This window comes from Phocoena sinus, chromosome 8, assembly GCF_008692025.1.
Source record: "Phocoena sinus isolate mPhoSin1 chromosome 8, mPhoSin1.pri, whole genome shotgun sequence".
Taxonomy (NCBI): domain Eukaryota; kingdom Metazoa; phylum Chordata; class Mammalia; order Artiodactyla; family Phocoenidae; genus Phocoena; species Phocoena sinus.
In genome coordinates this window covers 31,295,245-31,308,972 of record NC_045770.1, presented here as the reverse complement: position 1 = coordinate 31,308,972, position 13,728 = coordinate 31,295,245, and the positions used below count along the sequence as shown (strand labels likewise).

The following is a 13,728-nucleotide window of genomic DNA, read 5'->3' as shown; positions in this document are numbered from 1 at the left end:
TCTTTTTTTTTTTTTTAAACATTCCACATATAAGTGATACCATGCCATATTTGTCTTTCTCTGTCTTATTTTACTGGACATAATAGCCTCCAACACCATCCATATTGTTGCAAATGACGAAATTTCATTCTTTTTATGGCTGAGTAGTATTCCATTGTATCTGTGTACCACATCTTCTGTATCCATTCAACCGTCGCTGGACATGTTGGTTGTTTCCATATCTTATGCATTGTGAATGTGGGAGGGCAGGTAGCTCCTTGATATTCTGTTTTTATTTCCTTTAGCTATATACCCAGAAGTGAGACTGCAGCATCATATGGTGGTTCTAGTTACAATGTTTGAGGAACCTCCATACTGTTTTCCATAGTATGCACCATAGCTGCACCAGTTTACATGCCTACCAAAAGAGTGTACTTTTTGCCCTTAAATTCAAACTTTGAAATTAAGATTGCTATACGGTTTTCTTTTACTTGATGTTAAATCAGTTTGTTTTGTCATCCACTTATATTCAATATTTTGTACTTTCTTTAGGTTTGGCTTGGAAATTTCCATGAAGAGACTTTCTGCTACAGTGAGGTGAGAAGCCACCCATGCACTCAAGCCTGGGAATCTGGAGAGGTCTCAGGCACTTATACCCCCAACAGAGGAAACTCACAGAGCTGCAGGCTGAGTCAGGACTTGGCTCAGAGAGCCGTCTCCTCTGGGAAATAGTGGATTTCCTTTGGCTCCACAATGCTGACAAGAGTGGAGTCCTTCTGGTGGATTGACAAGCCTGGAGAAGATACCACCTCGTTTGTTTAAAAGTTCAAGTCTCAGTTCCTGCCTCTCAGCTGTAACAAAACTTCTTTAAAAATAAAGGAAGTATAGGGAGGAGGTTACTCCCCAGCATTCTCAGGTGTCCAAAGCATACCTAAGAAGCTGGCAGTCCATTGCTTATTCTGTTGCGGCCATGCACTCTAAGCACTTTGGGAGCCAGAACCCAAGTTGTCAGATTACGATCGTCCACCCAACCATGGAAGAATTTGAAGATTTCAGGAAATATATTGTTTACATGGAGTGGCAAGGTGCACACCGAGCTGGCCTAGCCTAGGTAATTCCAGCGAAAGGATGGAAAGCCAGACAGACGTACGATGATACCGATGACATCTTAATAGCCGCTCCCCTGCAGCAGGTGACCACTGGGCAGGCAGGTGTGTTTACTCAGCACCACAAAAAGAAGAAAGCCATGACCGTGAGCGAGTATCGCCGCTTAACAAACAGTGAATGACACCAGACTCCATTCTACTCTGATTTTGAGGATCTGGAGCGAAAATACTGGAAAACACGCCCCTGTGATTCACCAGTATACGGTGCGGACATCCGTGGTTCCTTATTCGATGAAAACACGAAGCAGTGGAACCTTGGACACCTGGGAACCATTCAGGACCTGCTGGAACAGGAGTGCGGAGTGGTCATCGAAGGCGTCAACACCCCCTGCGTGTACTTCGGCCTGTGGAAGACCGCCTTCGCCTGGCACACGGAGGACATGGACCTTTACAGCATTAACTACCTGCACTTCGGGGAGCCCAAGACTTGGTACGCGGTGCCCCCGGAGCACGGCTGGCGCCTGGAACGCCTGGCCAGGGAGCTTTTCCCAGGCTGCTCATGGGGCTGTGAGGCCTTCCTGCGGCACAATATGGCTCTCTTCTCTCCCAAGGTCCTCAAGGACAACGGCATCCCCTTCCATCGGGTCACTCAGGAGGCTGGAGATTTCATAGTGACGTTTCCCTATGGCTACCACTCTGGCTTCAACTGCGCGGAAGCCATCAATTTTGCCACCCAGCGCGGGATCGATTATGGCAAAGTGGCCTGGGAATAGGGCTCTGCATGACCTTTGGAAAGATCTTCGTCAGAATAAGGGAGAGTTCAGGTGAGCACCCTTAGGATATTAAAAATCGGTGGTTGGGTGGAGACTCTAAAAGGAACCTGTAATTACCAGCTGCAAAGGGAGTTGGATGTTAGAATAGTAACATTACTACAGGAGCCCTGTAAGGTACTGAAATTGTGTGTGTGTGTGTGTGTGTGTGTGTGTGTGTGTGTGTGTGTGTGTGTGCGCCTTCTGTTTTCCTGAAGCAATATGGAATGGAGACTTCGTTTTCTTGGAGCAGCAAGGAAATAGGAAGGTGGGGAGGCTTTATCTTCCTATCCAGCCAGGCTTGGAGATGGAACAATAAGATGAGTGTGGGCATGAAGAGGTGAGGAAGATGGGCCGTGTCCCTGGCATGCACTGTAGAGAAGAAAGGAGACTTGGGGAGGTCTGCATTGTCACCAGACTGTGAGGCCCCCTTCCCTGGCCCCTCTCCAGAGCTGCAGAAGCTTTCCTTCCTCATCATGGCAGAGAGGGTGACCCCCAGGGGAAGCTGACTCTGTCCATTATGAAGTTTTGTCCTTGGTATGGGAAATTCCAGAAAGGCTATTACTCTGGATAGTAATAACAATTCTCTATTCAGTTCTCCTTCCCTATCACCTCCCCTGCAGCCTCTTATTTTTCTTTTAATGGTGAAGTAAATAAATGTGATGCTGTTGATGTGGTTTTGTGTTGTCCCTCCAGCCACAAACTCAGTCCATCCATGGACCCACTCTGTATGCGTATGTGCAAAGTTGAATCTGAAGCGTGATGTCTTTCGTAAAGGAAACTTTTCGGTAGTCACTGCTTTGAGCTTTCCAGCAGTTTCTTAGAGGGGAGAGCTGGACTTAGAGTCAGCAGAAATGGCATTCAAACCTGCGCTTTGCTACTGTCTAGTCGTGGGAGCTTCAGCCAAAAAATCATTGATTTTCTCTGAGTCAGAGTTACAGTGCGAGAATTTTGTGAAGATACTGGGGATGTAAATGTAACAGGCATGTAAGAGGTGCTCAGTTAATCTGATGTGCATTCATACACTCTCCTGGCCTCTAGGGCCAGCCGAATGCCTCGGACATCCGCTCGCATTCTTTCTGTTATGCTCAGTTCTACTGTTGTGTTCCTCACCACACTCCCAGCCTTACACGTTACTTTTCTTTTAATTATTAGACTTAATTTTTGCAGAGTACTTCGCAACAAAGTTAAGTGGAAAATACAGAGGATTCCAACATACTCATTCCCAGGCTCCTCCACCAGCATCCACACCGGAAAGGAACATTTGTTACAATCGAAGAACCTACACTGACACCTCATTATCACCCAGAGTCCTTAGTTTAATTTATTCACTCTTGGCGTTGTACAGTCTATGGATTTGACCAATGTATAAAGACATATATCTACACTTATAATACCATACAGAATAGAGTCATTGCCTAAAATCCTCTGTGCTCTGCCTAATCACCCCCCCCCCCCCTCGACAACCACTGATCATTTTACTGCTTCCATAGTTTTGTCTTTTCCAGATAACTTCTTTCACATAGTAATATGCGTTTAAGTTTCCTCCACGTTTAGTGGTTTTATAGCTCATTTCCTTGTATTAGTGAATAATATTCCATTGTGTGATGTATGACCCTTTATTTATCCACTCACGTGCTGAAGGACATCTTGGTTGCTTCCAATTTTTTCTGCAATTATGAATACAAGTACTATAAACATTTGTGTGCAGGTTTTGGTGTGGCTGTAAGTTTTCAGCTCATCTGAGTGAATACCAAAGGCTGCGACTGCTGGATTGTATGGTGAGACTATATTTAGTTTTGTAAGAAACTGCCAATTTTTTCTTTTTTTTTGCTGTACGTGGGCCTCTCACTGCTGTGGCCTCTCCCGTTGCGGAGCACAGGCTCCGGACGCGCAGGCTCAGCGGCCGTGGCTCACGGGCCCAGCCGCTCCGCAGCATGTAGGATCTTCCCGCACCAGGATTCGAACCTGTGTCCCCTGCATTGGCAGGTGGATTCTCAACCAGTGCGCCACCAGGGAAGACCTGCTAATTATTTTTACTGGTAGAAAACTGATGTTTTTTTGCTCATGATCTACCGCATGTTTGCACAAAAGGTCACACATACCCATTTACAAATTCCACTCCTTGTCGTATTTGTCCTTGTTGCAGTGTTACAAAGGCAAGGTAAAGATTTCACAGTCAGTCAAGAGCCAGAGGACCCAGCCTGTATTCAGACTCCTACACCAGCTTGTTTAGTAGTCTTTCACCAAATCAGGTTTTGATGGCTCTCCACTTGCCAGTTTAAGCAAAATGAGCTCTTAGCCACCTTGCTCGTCTGTTAGAGTTTGCACATAACTAGTTTAGATCAGGGCAAACATAATTTGTGCTAAATAAAAATTACCTATTACCATTATTACTTATGAGCCCAAAGTTGTAAGATGGACATTAGAACCTGTACTTAAACATAACTCGTAGAGGTTGGAGTTCGGGTCTTGGGACTCCTCTAAGATTTGTATAAAGGGTCAGTTATGGATCTGTCTGACTACCTGGCCACAATGAATTATTCGTAGAGATTAACCATTACACCAATTCAGTTTCCGTGTGTATAAGGATTCCTTTCCAGATATTTGGAAATAACTTTATCATGGTATTTATGTCGTTAGATTGTTACCGTATATGGGTCTTGAAGTTGCTTTCCCCCCAATGTTTGTGTTACCTTTATCACTTTAAATAGGAAAGCACAAACAGTTGGTAGGAATTGGCTACCGAGATAAGTGGAATGGACAGTGATGTGAGTTGAATAAATCCTGGTGAGGAGCAGCCCTTGCCCATCCCGCTCTGCTCACCAGCCGCTCAAAGTGAAATGCCTCCCAAGCTCCTTGTCATTGACCTGCAGTGATTACAGGGTAATAGTGAGACCCTTCTGACGGTTCCTCAGCAAGTGGTGGGTGTTAGGGGGATACGCAATTTCAGGGAGGACAGAGGAAGGGCAGAACTGAGCCCTGTTGGGCATGGGTAACATGTTGGAGGTGCCACTCAATGAAAATGCAACATTTGTGTGGCTGGGTTTCTGGATATTTCTAGGATCCTGGCATTCAGTATCCTCGTGCCCTAAATGTTCAGGCCCCTCTACCTAACAAAGAGCTACGTCCAGTCCTGTAGACCTCAGAGAGCATCTTTTCTTTGTCCCATCTCTCAGAGAGCCTTTTCTGAAAGGCTTCACATGGTGTCTATATATTTCAGTGCCCGTTCACTCACTCTCTTATTAACTCATTCAGCACATGTTTGCTAAGCACTTACCGTGTACCAGGCACTGTTTGTGGAATTGGGGACACAACAGTGAAAAAGGCAAAGTTTCAGTTCTCCTGGAGCTTATATTCTCATTATAAAGAGAGACATAACAAGTCAAGCAGCCACAAGGGCTAGGAGAAAAAATAAAGCAGAGTAAGGGGTTAGAGAGTGACAGGACTGCTGTGTTGGAGAGGGTGGCCTCTTGGGAGTGTGGTCTTCGAATGTGCGCTGTGGACAAGGGAGTGAGAGCATCACTCTAGGCAGAGGGACAACACATGCAAATACCTGCGGTGGGGGCACCCTTAAGGGGCTCACAGATTAGCAGAGTGGCTGGAGAGCAGGAGAGAGGCGGCGGGAGCTGTGGCAGGGGGAAGGCATAAAATGTCATAACTCAGTGAATGCAAACTCCTCCCACTGTGATTGGGGCCATTGGTGTTTTAGGTGACCTGGGGATGGAGAAATTTGGGGGCCACAGAGTCTTTGAAAGCACGGATAATTCACAGCTATCCCTGGAAATGGCTCTGTCGTTCCTACCAGATGCAAATCCTGAGAGCAGAATGTATGTTCTCGTTTCCTGCTGTACCAGCTGACATGTCACGTTTCTGATTTGTATTGCATTAGGTGAGACTTTAACAGAGCCAGCAGATCACTGACATTCGCTAAGGTGAAAACAGCCATCTCAGCTATGTATGAGCAGCAGCAAATCAATGCAGTCAGTATTTTGGAATTGTGCTGAGGCCCATATTCACATAATGCGGAGGGCAGTGAAGGCATCTCCTCAGGAGACTTCAGGAGAAATCCTCTGGAAAAACAGCTACCAGGGGAGAGATCAGGTGTGAGAGTTGAACAGGCTATAGATTTAGAATTTGAGGCTATGCATGGGAAATCCTGGGTCCAGAGATGGTTAATTTTTAGGAAAGAGCTAGGATTAAGAATTTGCAAAGAAAGAGCTCAGGATCCATTCCCTGGGAATGTCAAGGGTCTATTGCATAAGTTTCTTTTTCCTGAGAAACTCCTGAGTAACCAGATGACCTAACCTCAGCTCTCTTGTGGTATATCACCTTGACTGTACTTAACACACAACCCTCTAGGACCCTGAGTACTTTATTACCCTATGGTTTAGCTCATGCATTGAACCAGATTAAAACAGTAGATAATTATCTTTCTTGGCTTTCTCTGTTTAGTGAGGACTCAGTGAATATTGTCGTTTGAGTGAATGACTTCAAACCACCAATAGAAATGAAAAAACGAGCTAGTATCATAAGAAACACCTAAAATAAATAAATAATTCCTATTACAGCATAATTGCTTTCATGTTAATTGTTTTTTAAAATAAGATACCCAGTTCTAAGCTGGGGTTTGAAATAACTTACAGAGCCAGAGAATATACTGTTTCTCTTATTCCAATATGAGACCTTCATTCATTGACTCCACAAATATTAAGCACCCTCACCGTGCCAGGCTAGTCGTACATGCTAAGGAAACATAGTATGACGTTTATGATCTGCTTGGAGACAGACAGGCAGTTAGGCAGTTTCACCACACCACAGCTTCTTCCCAGCTACCATAACCGTAGCCAGGCTCTCCCCCAAACTGCTGATTTTAGAGCCTCTGAAGAAAGGTATCTTTTACTGGGAACAGTCAGCCTCAAGTTCAGGGCCAAAGCCTCTTGGGGCTCTCAGAGCTGTTTCAGTCTGTTCTTGGGCTCATGGCAGCTCTCTTGTTCACTTTTCTCAGTCGTACCTGACAAATGGGCACAGGTCACCTTTTGGGAGAATGTTGGCTACTCCGGGCATTCCTTTCTCAGCAGGTGTGCAGGGGGATGGGACTGGCTTTGAATGCTCCCACTGGCTGCTTCACTCTAGGAAGTGAGTGTGGCTTACTGTCAAATCCCTCCCTTCCTCCACTTATGACATTGACATTCGTTGGCTCCTTTAGGGAGCCTGGTCATTTGAATTCCATTTCCTGTGTTCCATTCCGTTTTCCCACGATCTCCCCCCTTGCTATGGACCGAATGTGTCCTCCTAAAATTCATATGTTGACACCTTAATCTCCAGTTAGGGATTTGCAGGTGGGGCCATTGGGAAGTAATTAGATCATGAGGGTGGAGCCCTCATGAATGAGATTAATGCCCTTCTAAAAAGAGAGGCGATTATCCTCTTCAGCATGTGAGGATGCAGCAAGAAGGTGGCTGTCTGTAAACCAGGAAGAGAAGCCCCACCAAGAACCTGACCATGCTGGCACCCTAGTCTTGGACTTCCTGCCTACAAAACTGTGAAAAGAAAATGGTGCTCAATCCCCCCACTTTATGGTAAAGAATGTTGACCTAAAGAGGCATCAAACTTTTACCTGTACAAGGCATCCACATCTCAGTAGGTCTCAGTTATATCACCTTTCTGAGATCTTGGCTAAGGTAAAGGGATGGGTACCAGATGCTGCCACCAGCTCCAGGCCAAGTACTAAGAGCAGCTTCTCTCTTTCCTGGGAAATGGGTCAGTCATGGTATCGTTTGCCATTGCTATCTTGGACATTGGTTTAAAAATGAGCTATATAGTTTGGCTCTGATGAAGTTAGAAGAGCTATATATATTTTATATCTCTATTAAATATTCATTTAGTACTGTTTATATGCTGTGTATTTTTCTGAGCTCTTTGTATCCTGAATTTCATCACATCTAAGATGCCATTGATTATAAGCTACACCATTATTTTTCCTACCACTGAGGCAACTAAACTCTGCTATGCTATCGACTGTAAATTGCACCTCAATTTCAGACATGTTAAAATGTGAAAAATGCATGGCTTAGAATTAATGGAACATGGTATATTAATGCATGTTGTCTTAATTAAAACAACTCTAGGAGGTAGGTTCTATCACTATCCTGATTTGGTAGATGAGGAAACTGAGGCATAGATAGGTTCCACAATATGCCCAGGAGCACACTGCATTTGCACCCAGACAGTCTAACTCCAGGGCCCAGCTCATAACCACTACACTGTTCTCCCTGAAGATAAGGAAAGTGGAAAAAAAAAAAGTTTCACGAAAGTTCTTTTAAATATTTCTCTGCATGAGGAGACTCAAAGTTATTCCTGTCTGCAGTTGTCCCCTAACATCTGGATCTATATCCAAAAGCTGAGCAATCCGGAAGTGCTCAGGAGTTCTATGGACCATATGTCCAATTTAGTGCAAGGTCATGGGGTGAGAGTGTGCATGTGGGCACATGGCTGCTTCTGTGAGGACTGAGGTTGTCTAGTATTACTTCTAGACATCATCCAAGGTTTAGCTTTGCCAGAAAGAAGACACTTCTGCCCACAGTTTCAGGAGAGCGTGATTCAGCCTCCTGTTGGCTTGGGTGTCAACCACCACTTTTGACTCTGAGGCCTTCTGCTTCTCACTTGAGGGTTGAGCCTGATGTCCTTTCTTAGGTTTAGTCATGATTAGGAATATAAATCAGGCATCCTCACCCAAATAGCACCTACTCCTCAGCCTCCTTGCCTCTCATCATAATGCAAATGTGGTTAGTTTCCTCACTACCTGTCAATTTCATACAAGAGTTTGACAATCAACAGAGATGAGTGACAAAGAAGTAGCTTCAAGTACCTAGAAATTTAATCATTATTCTAGTTTACAAGCAACAGTTTCAACATATCTCATCATTAAGTATGATTTTACACCATTGCTACTGTTTATTCAGAGCTACTTCTCCCCAGATTAGCTTCAGTGACCTTTCTCTGCCCTTATAGCACATAGCTCTCTTAAACAGCACTTCTCACACTGTATGGGAACTCCTTGTATGTCTGTCTGTCTGGCTTCCTTACCTACTTCAAGTTCTGTGGTACAAAGTTCTGTATCTGTCTTGCCCTGGGCTAGAGGTGACACAGCATGAAGTGTATGTTACAGAACTCACTGGTGGTGTGAAAATTCCCCAGCGTTGTCCTTCCCTGTCTCAGGCAGAGCATCAGTTAACTTCTGCTTTCTTTTCTGGTTACCCATGGAGCCCTGAGAGGTGCTGGCATGAGAGCAGGGACCAGATCTAAGCTCGTTCCTCCCTGGATACTCGGCATCTAGCCAGTGCTCATGGTAGATGTTTTAAAAACATTTTGAAAATGAATGAATGGACTAGAGCCAAGAGACTCCAAGTGAAATTTCATGGAAGGGTTTTTCTCCCTTTCTTTTATTCCTTTCTTTAATCCCTGTATTGAATACTTACTGTATAGCAGGCACTATGTATATATATGAGGGGGAAGGTAGCAGTTAGATACAGGGGAAATACTGGGATTAATAGACACAATCAGGGAGTTCCCTGGTGGTCCTGTGATTAGGACTCTGTGCTTCCACGGTAGGGGCCTGGGTTCGATCCCTGGTCAGGGAACTAAGGTCCCACAAGCTGCAAAAAAAAAAAAAAAAAGGCACAATCAGAAAGGGCCCTTAACATCACGTAGGGCAGGAGGAGAGCAAGAGGTGAGTGAGGACATGCTTGTTAGGAAGATGGATGAGTTGAGGACCTAATGTTTGGCTGCATTGTGTTTAAGAAAAAAGGAGAAATAAGGTAAATGAAAGAGTTGAAGGGATGGGAATACAAGGTGAGAATTCCAGGCCAAGGGAAGTCTTTTATGATGTAAAGTTTCAGGACAAGAGAGAGCACTGTCTGTGGTTGAAACTGCAAGAAGTTGAATAGTACTGCTCAGAGCAAAGACGGCCAGGTGGCACAGGCCAGAGGTGAGGCCCAAGAGGAAGGGATCAGATCTCAGTGGTGTTGGGGGTCAGGTAGGTAGCAGGGTTTCATCCTAAGGCACATGGAGAGCGATTGACGGGCTGTAAGAGTAGGATGATGTCATCACATTTATTTTAGGAAGTCACTCCAGCTGCAGAATGGATTGGCGGGGATGAAGGGATTCAAAACTGGGTATGAGAGAAGAGGTCATGAGGACTGCAGGGCTGGCGAAGGGTCTAGTTTGACTCATGTCTTCAAACAGCTTGGAAAAGAATCAACCAAACCACTGAAATGCAAGTAGAATGTCATTTTATTCCACATCAGCCATTCTTCTTCCCCTTCAGGTCTTTGCTGACAGCTATTGACAGATGTTGGATTGGCATGGGTGTGAGTGCTGAGGCCTAAGAGGATCTGGTTAGAAACCTCGTCCCCAGGAGAAGAGAGTCAGTGGCAAAGAAAAGGGACCAGAGGTGACCAAATGGAGACAGTGAATTATGGCTCATGAAGATGCTGGGAAAGACAGGCTTCCCCTAGAATGAGCTGTCAGTAAAAACTTTAATTAGATCAAGGTACTCCCATGACATACTGTGTTCTAGAATCTTGGGGTGAGGGCATTTGTAATTTGCAAAAGTAAACTCAATATCATCATATAATTTCCCTTTGGAAAGCAGGGAAACAAAAAGAAGCTTTCTTGTTTGTACTATAAAGTAAAAGGAACTAAAGTAGACAAAATCAGCCTGGCTGTGGGATGTGCAAATGTTCTGTGTTATGTGCGTGTTGGTCACTGACGGGTCTGGGGAAAAAGTAGAATTTGCCGAAGGGGGTGGAGGAGTAGTGGCAGAGATAGTTATGCTAATCAAAGTGGGGGTGGCAGGGATCAAGAAAGTTTGAAGAACAGTGAATTAAAATCATATAAGTGCTTTAGTCATAAAAACTGAGAATTTATTTATATATTCTGCATGTTTTCAAACACAACATAATTATCAAATTTGACATCTATTACTGCAGACTCTGTGGTAGCCAATGGGACCCAGAGACTAAGAAGGGACCACCCTGTTCCCCAAAGTACATAATCTAGTAGAGAAGACAGAGGAACGATTAATACCCTTACATGACAAGTAGCATAATAGAGCATGTATAAAGAACATGAGAAAGAGAGGGATTGATTTCTAGTTGTTTGTGTTTAGAGTTGACAACATGAATCGACATTGGGCAACATGTATAATCCTAGATAGTAATATAAATATTTAAAAATCCCATGAAAACCCTAATCCTCACAGTGTCGCATGGAGGACACGGCCGAGGTGTACAACGGTAAGGATGACCTGGCTGAAGAACACGTACCACATGACCAGGGTCATCAACTCCACATTAAAGGGGACTCCAAGTCAGGTTGTTACTGTGACATTACACTGTAATGTTGTCTTTTTTGTTTTTTTAATTAAGAAATAATTTAGGTTTCATTTCAGGGGCCCAAACATAATCAACCTTTTCAGGTATTGAAGCCTCCAAGGAATTGGTTCTTAAGCTCCAAAATGTGCTCTCTGACAATTTCTCTCCTATTTTATAGGCTCACCTCATGGATTTGCTGTGACTTAGAGGAAAGGCCAAGCTTAGGAAGCAGACGGGCCTGGCTCAAATCTGGCTCGGACTCACTGATTATGCCATCTTGGACAAGCATCTGAACGCTTTGGTCCAGTTCCCCACGTGGCACACTGAGGAAGTAAGATTAAATAATAAGATGTGAGTGAAGGCAGCCTAGTAGGCACTCTGCTTCTGTCTCTACCACCACTGCCGTAAAGAGTACCATCTCTCAACTGGATCTTATCAATTTTTGTCTTCATTTATTCTGGGCCACTCCAGTCTGTCCATTTCTGCACAGAAAACAAATGTGATTGTGTCTCTGACATTGAAAGATCAAACGCCTCACATGATTTATATAATATTTCTTTCCAAACTGCAGGACATGAGCCATTAGTGGGTCATAGAAACAACTTTGTGGGTTAGCAGCAGCATATTTTTTAAACGGGAACAAAATAGAACACAGCAGAAATACTAGATTGCAATGTCTAAGCATAAGGATTGTTACATGAAGCTTGTTTTCACAATATGGGTCCGGGTTTTAGTATTTTCTGAGAGAAGAAATAAGTGCACCTGTGAAATAAAAATAGGACAATGGTGGGGGGCAGTTAAGGAAGCTATGTACACTTGATAAAGCTATGGGGGCAGAAATGAGCTGTTGAATATTAAAAGTTTGATAGAAATGAAAAAGACAATAGAAGTAGGTTTACAAGATAAGGATGAGAGAAAATTTCAGAAGATAAAGCATAGTGATAAGGGGATAGAAAATTGGAAGAAGAAAAGACACAAGAATTGGAGGTCCAGTCCATGAGGTCTGATATCCAAATACAGGAGAAAATGTACAGAGGGAAAAACTAGAGGAAGTTGTCAAAGAAGGAACTAAAAAGTTTTCATAAAACTAAACAACCAGCATTTTGAGACGGAAGAAATTTAAGAGCACTGGGACAAAGGAAAGCTCCTATAAACTAATAGGAAGACAACAAACTAGGACTAGGGAATCATACTTACATCTCCCTTATTCCTCATACCGTACTCGCAAAACAATAAGAAAAGTTAATAAAACAAACCCCAAAACCCCAGTTAGAATTAAAAGTATAACTAAATCCAAAATTAAAAGTACAACTACCATAGAAAGAGGAAAAAACCCCATAAGATAATATTAATCTGTCTCTGGATGGGGCAAATAAGGTTCTAACTTTCTAAACATAAAGACCATGAGAGGCATTACAAAGGAAAAGACCCACTCAACATTTGAATATACTAAACTGAAATATGTGCCAAAACCATTTAAAATTAAAATTAAATGTAATTGAAGAAATGGCAAAGTGGGAAAAACTATGAACACATTAACAAAGGGTTTAACATGTAAGTATTCACATGAGCAATTTGTAAAATGTTCATATACTTGTAAAATATGCGAAAATAGTCACCTAATATATGAAGTATTCTTGTAAGTAGATGAGAAAAAACACTAGAACCATATTAGAGAAAAATGGGCAAAGGATATGAACCAATACAATGGCTAGATTCACTGAAGATGAAAAAGTCAATCTTAGTTGTAATTTAAGAAGTATAAATTAAAACTTGGGCTACAGTTTTTCACCAAACTTTTTCACAATACTTTTCTTAACAAATTATTAAAGATTGTTTTTCAGAGTAAAGTTAATGGTGAGGATGTAAAGTGATATGTTTCCAGAAAGGTTTGGCAATACATTATAAGTATTTTTAATGTTTAAATCTTGCAATGCAGTAATTCCATTTCTAGATATCTAGTCCAGGCATTTCATTTTTAATGTTTTACCAAATATACTGATCTAGGTATTTAAGTATAGGATATTTATAGGGGAATAGTAATACTTGTGGAAAAAGTAAAAAACATAATAACTGTCCAATAATAGGGGGAACGTTGAGTCACTTATCTCCATCAAATAGAATTTATTTCGCCATCAAATAATATGGGTATATTATTTTCATAAACGGTAAAGTAGACTTTCTAACTTGAGAGGAAATTTATTAACACAGCATTTAGATATTGGCTGTCAGCAGAAACAATGGCTAAGGTCTGAGGCATTCTGCAACAATCCTCATTTGAATAATAGCTTTGAAATATGCAGGGAAGGTAAAGGACAAGAAGGCTTTCCTGCTGTCCTGAAATTGTTGAGCAATCTGTACAATAAGCAAACTGACAATGGCCACAGTGAGAGGATTTATTAAACTGACTTCACTTCTTACCTTCCCAGTTTAAAACACACACACACACACACACAC

The 13,728-nt window shown here is 42.8% G+C and overlaps 1 pseudogene; it reads left to right on the top strand.

Moving 5' to 3' along the window:
• Positions 1–949: 949 nt before the first annotated feature.
• On the top strand, positions 950–1,903 carry LOC116758405 (annotated as a pseudogene).
• Positions 1,904–13,728: the final 11,825 nt, after the last annotated feature.